This window comes from Nyctibius grandis, chromosome 5 (genome assembly GCF_013368605.1).
Source record: "Nyctibius grandis isolate bNycGra1 chromosome 5, bNycGra1.pri, whole genome shotgun sequence".
Taxonomy (NCBI): Eukaryota; Metazoa; Chordata; class Aves; order Nyctibiiformes; family Nyctibiidae; genus Nyctibius; species Nyctibius grandis.
Window position 1 is genome coordinate 84,842,117 of NC_090662.1, and position 11,478 is coordinate 84,853,594.

An 11,478-nucleotide genomic window follows, 5' to 3' on the forward strand; every position below is an offset into this window, starting at 1 on the left:
GACAAGGTAGGTTCATTTGAATTGGATATTTGGCTAAAGTAACTCAAAATATGAGATCCAAGAACAAAAAGGGAGAAGAATCTGGTCACTTTCAGGAACAATGAAGACAAGCAGGTCCATTGTGGAGCAGCCATGTTCTGAAGTTTCTCAGATTCGTATGCTGCCTAATGCTTACCACTCAGCCCAGGTAACTAGTGTTTAGTTAAGATGGTTCAATACCAGCTGATAGGAAATCCATGACTAGTAGAGTTGGTTGGAATTTTGCTTTGAAAAGCTTTTGTCTTACTCATTAAAAAAGAAGTTCAACGTATTTTTGTAAAGTTTTTACTTTTGCTTATGAAAAATATAGTAGTTTTTCTTATTTATATCTTTTTCTCCCTCTTTTTAGTACCAAAACACAGAGGAAGAAGTTGGAAAACCTTTTTTCTGGCATTTTGAGAGTCCTTAGTATCTCATATTAGTTGAAATGAAAATTATGATAAAATTGTGAAAAGTCTTATGCATGAAAAATTTATCTTTCTCATTTCTGTGACATTTGTTTCAGCATTTTCAAAATGCAAAATGCTAACTTTAGGCCTTGTATTTTGAAAATCTTAACTTACCTTCTTAAGAACCAGTGCTAACACTGTTAAGTACATTCCCACCGAAGCTGGGAGGAGATGCAGATTCCTGATACCCCTGAGAACCAAATTTTCTGAGGAAATTTCCAGATCTAAGCAGAAAAAAAGAGATATTGACTGAAGTAAAAATAGATGGGGAATGTATGGGATGATGTAGTTACTTAATGTACTAATACATTTTATTATGTCTGGGGGAACACAATAAAATGGGATCCTGATAAACAAAACAAACTGAAATACTATTTTATAATATATAATATTCCCAATACATTTACCACAGTTTCTGGACACACTTTGAACAGTAGAAAATGAGATTCTTGTTCAGAAAGCTTTCTTTCCTGCAAATATGCATTTCAGCTTTCACCACGAAAATTTATGGAGCTTGTAACAATGGCAGAATAGTTCCCTTATCAAAACATTCTGTGTTTCATTATCAGGTATCACCAAAAAAGTGTTCAATACAGCATCCATCATATTATGTAGATATCTAGGACAACATTCTCCTGTAGTCCTTTTGAAGCAAGTATTGAGATTGCTGAAATCTCAGAAGCTAAAACATTATTAGTCCAGCGCAGAGCCACGAAGATGATTAAGGGGGTGGAACATCTCCCTTATGAGGAGAGGCTGAGGGAGCTGGGTCTCTTTAGCTTAGAGAAGAGGAGACTGAGGGGTGACCTCATTAATGTTTATAAATATGTAAAGGGCAAGTGTCAAGAGGATGGAGCCAGGCTCTTCTCAGTGACATCCCTTGACAGGACAAGGGGCAATGGGTGCAAGCTGGAGCACAGGAGGTTCCACTTAAATTTGAGGAAAAACTTCTTTACTGTAAGGGTGACTGAACACTGGAACAGGCTGCCCAGAGAGGTTGTGGAGTCTCCTTCTCTGGAGACATTCAAAACCCGCCTGGACGCGTTCCTGTGTGATATGGTCTAGGCAATCCTGCCCCGGTAGGGGGATTGGACTAGATGATCTTTCGAGGTCCCTTCCAATCCCTAACATTCTGTGATTCTGTGATTCTGTGATTCTGTGATTATGATCATTCAATAAATAAAGTACAAAAGCACTAACAGTCTCAAATTTATAAACTTTATTTTGCACAGACAGAAGCTGATGAAGTCTCCCAAGTAAGGTGTGTTTGCCTACTGCCACTGTATCTTCCTGGAAGCTCCTGGCATGTAACTGTTAATAATGAACTTGCCTACTGCCACTGTATCTTCCTGCAAGCTCCTGGCATGTAACTGTTAATAATGATCCCGCTATAATTTTAAAACAACCTCCTTTTCATACATAGTTTGAAGCATTCAACGCTGGTACCAAAACAAAGTGTACCAGTATTCAGGCATCTTCCATCTACGTATGGAGCTGTGGAAGAAAGGAGAGCGATACAGCAGAAAGTTCCTCTTCCCTATCAACAGTGCTTGCTATCAGACCAATAGGTGTCATTCCCTCTGAGCTCTAAGAAACACATCTATGAAGACAAAAAGTTCTTGGCTTGAGCTAATAGAGTACTTGATTAGGGAAAATGAGCAGACAGACAGGAGGAAAATTAGCCTGCAATGATACTTGTATAAGTAATTTAGCTTGAAGACAAAAATGATTGACAGAACAGTTGGACGCTTGTGGTCAGCATGGCCGGGGTCAGCAACAGGAGGAGCTCTGGCTCCAGAATGGTCTCCCCTTGCAGCTATTGCTACACTTTCTGCCTGAGCACAATTAATCCCGCCTAAGAAAAATATTTATTTCCATGTCAAAGATGTATCTTCAGGTAGTTTTCACAGTTACTGACAGCTAAAGGAGATGTAATGCATTTCAAACACTGTAACAGGTAAGAGATTTAATTGGCACCGTTCACTGGACAGGTCCTTGTGACTGCTGTGTTGTCAATAGTTACTAACATTTTCCAGGAGTCCTTTCCTTAGAGGCAAGACTCTGGAATGATGTCTGATTTGTGTTAGACTTCCCAGGAAAGCTTGTTTCTGCACTTGAACAGAGATCTTTGTTTCAGATCACTTAGAACAAATGATTGTGAATCTCCTAAATTGTTTTAAGACATGGTATACAACACGTGCCATATAATACATGCAAGTTGTAGACCAAATAGTTGAAAGCAGACCACTATGTACTACTGGAGGGTAGAACATTTAAAAGACCAGCTCTGGACCAGGCTTGGACTGTAGTTTGGAATATGATTTGAGGTTACATGGTAGGATAGACTAAGGTTTTAGTCCCACATTACCAAAACCTCCTGAACTGTTTTCGGAGATTTTATTGAAAAATGACAAAAAACTTGCAAAGGCAAGGGTAAGGGTACTGTAAGATGGAAGACAATAAGATGACTAGACAATGTCTGTCTGTATAGAGGTTTTTATGTCCAACTCCTTTCCAAGACACAGTAAGAAAAAAGTTCAGAGTATGTGAGACACCTAATATCCCTTTAGTCACCTCTTGGCCATAACAGTCACCTCAGCTACCTCTTTCCCCTCAGGAGGCACTTCAATAAAAATTGCATGATTGAAGCTGATCACTACAAATCATGGTTAAATCAATCAAAATTGCATGACTGAAGTTGTTTTATAAAATAAAATCTATAAAATAATTTTATATTTCAGATATTTTGAGTGTTCTATGTCTTCATTAACAAAATAAAATAATTCTTTACTCCACATTCAGCATTGTACTGCTTTTGGGGAGGGTTAATGAAGAATCAAAATTTATCACAAATGTTCTATGGCTGTATATCTCTACAAACACATATTCGATGACTTGCCTTCCCAGCAGCAGCTACCAGTGAAATGTGGCTCACGCACTTGTATGGGTAGTCCAAAATGACCATTTGCTAACTCATTAGTTAGAGTGTGAGAACCATCCTTCCAAAATTTCCATTGTAGTGAAACAGGAAGATTGTACGTGCAGACCTGAGCTCTGTAATACTCTCAGCAGCTGCGCTGAGGCAAGTGACCCTGCGGAAATGCGACACAAAATATCTCTGGGTCTGAGAAGACAGCTAGCTAAACACGGGGGCACGAGAGCAACAAGAACTTTCTGACTCTACTGGGCATTGCGCAAGCAACGAGGAGTGGGAAGTAGATTTCCTAATAGCATGAATTACAAAGGTAGTATCAGGAGACCCTGATCTCTGCCTGATCTTTTGCACAGTCTTCTGCAATTCACATGCTCATAGATAAATTATTAAGAGGACTATTTATCTGACCCCCCAAAATTATTTTCAGGCTGCGCATGTGCTTTCTGTCTAGGGCTTGCTCTGTGGGTCATCAGCCAGCAATGAGACTGGAAATAGGAATTGGTCCAAACAACAACACTTTACTGTACTTGTTTCCCATCCAGCTTGAGGCCTAGACAGAGGGTGGGTGTTTACATTGAAAGGAAGACGAGCAACATGTGGGCGCAAGAGATTCATTTCACTTAAAGGGAAACTACCATCTGGTCTATAACTCTTAAGTCTTGCTCTGTGAGGGACAGGAATTCCAATTCAACATGACCATAAAAGAAGCAAAAAATACAGTAATTAGAAACTGCAAGCAGTAATAGCATAATGGCATCTGCAGAAGCTATTTCATGTGCAATAACCATAGATAACATAGATCTGTCTACAGTAAAAATAGCTGGTGATTTTACCAAGTTCTCCATGGACACATTTCAACACCATTGTTAGAGAAAGAAGGGTAATTTAAGCAGAGTTCTTATTGCACCTCTGATGAGGATTTTCTCAGTTGATTATTACTTGCTTCTGTACCACATGGTGTTAACGTTGCTATAATAATGGCACTACATGGCACTGTTCCCACTAGCTGCCAAATGGCACACGAATACTACTTTGGGTTGCTAATTCTGAGTGACGCGGGGTTATACCAGGCTATGTTACAGGAGCAGTTTCAGAAGACACAGCAGACTATGAGCTGTATGAATCTATAATTCAATCTACTGCTTTAGATAGAGGAAGGTATAAATTGCTTTAGACTAGGTACAAATAGAGCAAGCTCTCTTCTGATCAGGCCACAATTTCAAATAGTGAATTTCTCTTCTACTGAGAAGCAACATGCAAAACCTTGCACTTGGCAGACCAAAACCATTAGCAGCAGTTAGGGATGTTTGGTATCAGGCAAAAAGGAGGCACTATATACACAGTCCTGTGCTTCAAGTGAAAGAATTTGTTAATGTGTAAAATAAACATGCATTTCATAAATAGTTTTGACATATATTCTGGGCAAACAGCAGCAGCAGATTGAGGATGTTTATGGACTCGGGCAGAGAAACTGTTTAATGACCCAGTGCACAGATAAATGAGTGAGCTGGCTGCTAAAGTTGTAGAGATTTGTAACAAAGAATATTAAGAGTGTTATGAACACAATATGAATGGAAACATATGTGTGTGAAAGCACCAGATGAGACAGCAGAACAAGGGGTAAAAGAATAGCCTGTACTGATAATGAAGAACACCATTCCCTTGACACTGTTCCCAGAACATCGTTCTCGGCAGTAAAATGGAGTAGAGTGATGTTTAGATCAAGCCCAAAAGGCCTGCCAAGCCCACAAGGCCTGCACTCGAAGACCATAGGACAAGATGACTTGTCAGCAGAAGGTGCTGCATCCTCACCACAGAAGGATGGCAACAAGGCTGCAGCATATGACAAACAGCATTTCTTTTCCCATTGGCCTGTTGGAAAAACAGACATACATTTCAAACGAAGTAGAAAAAATGGGCAAAACCAGCAACTTTGCCTAAGATTTATGGAGAGTGAAATAAGCAAGAGCCCGAAACAAAGGACTGCCCCATAACAAACATTGATTCCTAAAGGGTATCAAAGATCTGTCAAAAAACAAGTTCATTGTTGTCAATCAAGAAGAACTCCAGAGAAATGATCACGTGAGAGGCAGTGTCCTTTGCTATCTATGTTGCACACAAGTGATCCTTGCCAGGGAGACACATGTAGGTGCTTGTAACTGTGGTACGGGACTGTCAGTGAGTAAAATATTTGAGGGAATGTTAGTGCATAACATCAACTTACATGGAGATTTTGTAAATAGATAAAAAGTTCTCTTTCTCTAAGATCTAACACTAGGTTTTGTTATGATGAATTTTCCTTTTTTTTTTAAACTTAGATTCCCATGTCCCTTGACTCCTTCACTTCTTTTAACTCCTCTCTATTGTAATCTTCTCTGAGACTTGTGTATGATAGTGGGTTTGGGGTTCTTCTCTCTGTTTCCTTCATTAGATTGTCTTCCTTGCAAATCGTAATTTTACTAAAATAAAAAGAAAGGGAGATGGAAGGGACTTAAAGAGATCGTTTAGGTCTCCCATTAGTACCTAGAACAAATCCTAACTCTGTGTCAGCATCAGCTGCCAATGAGGGAGATGTCGCATCCTCCCTAAGCAATGCAGGGGCAATCGCCCTTCCAATTACCAGTTCTAACAGCTGGCCTGAATATCCTGTGATGTAACTCCAGTTTGTAACTTCTTGTCCTAAGCACACTGACATGACACAAATTTTTTTTTCCTTGCAGCAATCTTTTACTTGTGTGATGATTACTATCACGTCCCCTCTCAGTTTCTCCTTCCTTTGATTAAAGAGCTCCATTTCCCTGAACATTTCTTCCCAGTTTCAGCCTAAGAAGGAAAACCAGGCAGGATTTTTGGTCCTTTGCTTTACCAGCTGGCAACAACTATCTCATTTTTTTGAGGTTCAGCTAGCCTCCCATAGGCTAGTTGATGAAGGGAAAATGTAAGAACAATAGGCTAGAAAAAAATCACCTGGTCATGAGCATGATAGAGGGTTAGTCCAAAAAAAAAAAATCACAAAATGCTGAACCATGAAATTTCCTGACTCTGTAACAAGAGATACAAGTTGGAATAAAAAGAGTGAAAAGCCACCAACTACAGGAAGAAAATATCATTCCTGTATTGAGTCCCTTAAGTAGGAGAGAACTTTTGAGGAGGATTTTAGGGAGGATCACAACTAAACCACACTACAGAAGAAAATTTACAAAAACAACAATCAAGGTAACAAAGGTCTTTGCAAGTCTGAACTAGGGGAAAAATTTCTTACTGCTTGCACATCTAGCTAAAAGCTTAACCTTGTCCATGTAATCAGGACACACTAACCTGGCATTTGAAAAAGCTGAGTATCATGGAATAACTAGCACCCCTAAAACTCATTTTCCATCTGGGGAAAGCTGCTGACGTACCCTCTCTGAGGGCAATCCAAAGTTTAGGTGCCCTCAATTATTCTCCAAAGGTACCTTCTGAAGGATATTTGAACTATATACTTTGGCTATACAATGAACCTGGGGTATTCAGGCTTCCAGCTTATTGCCTCATTTAGACGCCTTGATTTAGGTAGGATGAATCTAAGTCATGGTATCAAAAATGATATATAAGTGTAAACGTCTGCAACATTGACTTGATTTACAAAGTTGTTTGGATTCTTTTATGGTAAAAATTAAATATAAATCAGTGTTGTTATTACAAGAATTAATAATTATTTTACAGCCAGACAGGTAATGTCAACACCATTTGTCAAATAATGTAATAGTCTTGGTAATAATAATAATAAAGACTTCACTTCAGCAGTTCGAAATTAATCTTAAATATACATATTTCAGTTCTCTCTGATTTCTTCTGTGTACATGAGATGCCAAATCCATCCAGCAGGCATTGAATTAAACACAGTGCATTTCAGTACACTGCAGCAAAGTAGTTTGCTCCATTTCATTTTTGCAGAAAAACCAAGTAATACACCAGGTCAAGTGTAAGCTCTAAGTAATCATATTCCTTCCCGTCAGCTTTTAAGAAATTTTAGAGCCTTGAACACTCCTTGGCCTTTTTAATAAACGTATGTTAACCTTTAGTCACCTAACTGTCATGTATGGACAGACTATATTAGCCCAAGACTTGCGTGAAGCTTCCAATCACAGGAACGAGCAATCTACTAGACTTCCCCAGGCCCATTCCTTATTTCCTTTACACTGGTTTGACTTTGGCATAACTCCACGGATTTCACTGGAACTATCCATGGTTCAGGGCTGGGAAAGGAGATCTGGATCTCTGAACGTCCCTGTTGCTGCAGAGAGGCCTAGAAAGAGTAACTCCCAGTCTACCCAGATGTAGCATATCCCTGAGGTTTCCACTATATGCTTCCATTGAGTCTTTCTTATCTGTTTCTGTAGTATTCATTAAATTAGTTACGTCCTAGAAAAAGACAGGACCCTGCAAATGGACCCACCTGCACCGTTACTTATGGAGCCCTACTAACATAAACCAAATTAAGACTCCGTACACACAAAATTAAAACCTGGCCCCAGTTAGGTCAACAGCAGTTTTACCATTGCTTTTTAAGGCGTTTGGCCTTGACCAACACACCACAAGGCTCTGCTCATGAAGCTCCAATGTGAGCTTCAGAGAAGCACTATTACATACTTTTCCTGTCTTAAAGCCTATGAAGAGCGTCGCGACCAGTGTGAATGTCAGAAAGGGCAGCGCAGATCTCAAGACTGGCAATTTGGAAGATGAAAGGGCAGGGTAGATCTCACGACTGGCAATCCAGAGGGTGTTAGTTTGAAAGCAGACCCCAGCCATCATTACTAGTGAGGTTTCTTGTTCAGCCATGCCTGATACACATTAATAAGTTACACACTGCATAGCAAAACATTCCCCTAATTAACAGCCGAATTTCCACAATGTGCTCCCTGTTAGTAGATTATAACCTTTGAACAAGATCACAGTAACACCTCAGCACTGACCTACTGAATGCCTCCAGTTTTTTTCCTTTGCTTTTACACACAGACTTGAATGAATGGACTGCTTTCTTGAGAGAAATGACAATGTGAGACTTTATAGCAACTGAACTGCGGCCAGAAAGGAAATTCACAGATTTTATTATCCCCAATGGAATCGTATGGCATGGAACATGTTTTTAAAATAGATCTATTCCCACTAATTTTACTAGTATACCAGTATTTCCTTGAAATGAGCCACTTTGGCCCTACTTGTTCAGGGACAGTCGGGCATGACAGGACTAGGGGAAGGCAGGCTGTACAGTCACAAGACCTTGACCACGTTATGTGATATGGAAATGCGTCCCGCACTAGCTAACTGTGATGGGAGAGCTGAAACCCCTTCCTCCATGCTGGGAAACCTGTGCCTGTGGGCCACTTCATGATTACATAAAACAGGGTACATGTTCCAAAGAAGCGGAAAGCATTATGCTCTTTGTTGTGTTCTCTGCTGCTCTATTATTAGAATAGCAAATGTTCTTATCTCACTGAGTGCTGTTACTCACACAGTCCCTTCAGGAGCAAGACGTCAGTACAAATACAGAAGAATCAAGTCAGAATGTATTTAGGTGAACAATATGTACTCAGACTAGCTCAGAGCTGAGTTTCATCATTGGATACTGAAGCAGCTGGCTGATGAAATATCAGAACCAGGTAGAGTTATCAAGACTAGAAAGCATAAAATGCCCCCTATGTTAAAAATGGGAGGAAAGGAAAAACCTGAGAACTATCCACTATGTCAGCTCTAGCAGGTAGGGTGGCCCAGTAACAGTTTACGTGTTTGACACTCAGTTCAGAAGTGCACTCTTGACCTGAACCAAAATTTTGATACAGATGCATTTGAACCATTAGTCAAACACTTGATCCTGGGAAAAAAAATGCTGGAATAAATGATCAACAAGTTTTTGGTAAGCACAGAAAAGAAATCAAAGCAATTAATAGCAGTCAATAATAACTTGCCTAGAACAAGTCAGTAAAATTTCAGTCTAATCTACAAAACCAGGCCTGTGCCTAGAGGAAGATGGAGCAGATACCATATATCTTAAGCTTAGTAAAATCCTTGACAAAGTCTTACATAGCTTTCATGTAAATAAATAGAGGAATGTGGTTTACATGACAATATTTTAAGGTGGGGACAGATCTGGTTGCTGTAGGAATAAATCCAAGATACTGCATTTGGCAGATAGAGCCAGATGCAAAGACAGAGGTTGGAAGTATCTGGCTCTGTAACAGCTCTTGCAGAAACATACCTTAGGCCACAATGAACCACTGGCTGAATTATGTCAATATTGTGCACGAAAAAGTATATTATACAGACACGTACAAATGAGAGTACAACCTTCAAGGTATGTGAAGTAGTAAGCCTTCTGCTTCACCCACTTACAATATTCTGTTTAATTTTGAGTACTACATTATAAGCAGTCCAGAAGAGAACAATGGCGATGATCAGAAGCCTGGAAGATCTGAACTAGGAGAAAGACTGAACTAATGGGCATAATCCTGAAAAGGAAAAATCTAAGAGTTGAGATGGTCCCTGTTTTCAAATATGCACCTGCCTGCTGAAGAAAGATGGGAAATAATCTGTTCTCTAGATCTGTTTTGGATAAGACAGGCACTAATGGACTTACATTGCAGAAAAGAAGATTCAATAAAGATTAGGGAAAGTTCTGCTATCATATCAATCTCTAGATTGTCTGGACAGGTTATACAGTTAACATTACTGATAGTCTTTAGGACTAGGTTAGATACATGTCTATGAAGAAGGACAAGGGTATTTAAGATACTTGCTTGAGGACCATTTCAGCCCTATGGGTGGAAGATGTGTTTTTCATGTGAAGAGAAAAAAAAATTAAACAGGTTTTAATTACGCAGAGACTTGTAAAAAAATTATTACTAGATGAACCCCATCTAGAAGATCTATAATGTCTGTCAAATCTTCTAACATCATTTTGTTTCTCTGTAATTGAAAGTTGAATCCAGACTCAGCTCCTTGCTTGGGATATTCCTGGACTATGAGAAAACACTGAACTGAATTACATAGCTGAAATATTATTATTGATAAATCATATAATTTTCACAATGTGATGAACCAAAATACAGATGTTTTTAACCCATTGCTACTGAACAGGTAGGTATTTTGAATACTGTCTCGGAAAGAGATTTAATACAGCAAATGATTCCTCATTCTTCAGTTGTTAAAGCCTTGTATGTTTTCCTTGTAACATAATACGCTATTCAGGTGCCATCTCTGGCTACTTTAAAGGAATTCCTCAGAGAACTGCACAAAATCATATGATTTAAGGTCAGTCCATAAAACTGACTTCAAAAGGACTTGTATCTTTCTTCTCAACAAAAAGGACCTTTGCAGCAGCAGTTCACCCTGTAGCTGTTGTGTTTATCCAGAAGTTTGGCAGGCATTTGATATTCCTTTTTGTTATACCTATGTCTAAAAGAGTTGGCAGGTAGTATCTAGGAAACTGCTTGTGCCAGGTTACAAAATTAGCACTGAGAGCACTTTTCTTTAGACCCTCCTGGAGATTCCTGCCTGTATAGCAGAGTTGGTAGCTCTCAGCACGACCACCAGACTTTGCACTGAAGTCGATCTTGTTCAGACACACATTTTGTTGAACTCGGTCTGTTGTGGGCACAGCAACCTCTGACAGAAGCATAGTGCTAAACAGGTAGGAACTTAGATGTGACAAAGGCTTGAAACTCTAGAGCTAAAAAAATTTCAAAATCCAGTGCATGGAAAGTGGTCTGCAGGAAATATGGTACTTAGTGGCTACTAGTTTCAATCTCATCTAAAAATAAAAGAGGCCTGAAAGGTGCTGCCTCGATCTGCATAGTAGAAGACGAAGCTGTCTGTCTCTGCTAAGTTTCTTTGAACAGATGTCCACTTCAGAAAGAAAAAAACAAAACCCCCAATGACTGTTCTTCTTAAATGCCTGCCTGCCTGCAGCTGAATACAACTGGGAGCGTTTACTTTGGCAGTGGTAGATGAGGTCCTTCTGCTCCGCAGGATCCTAATATAGGATCTCAGATAACCTGAGGACGACTTCAGTGAACT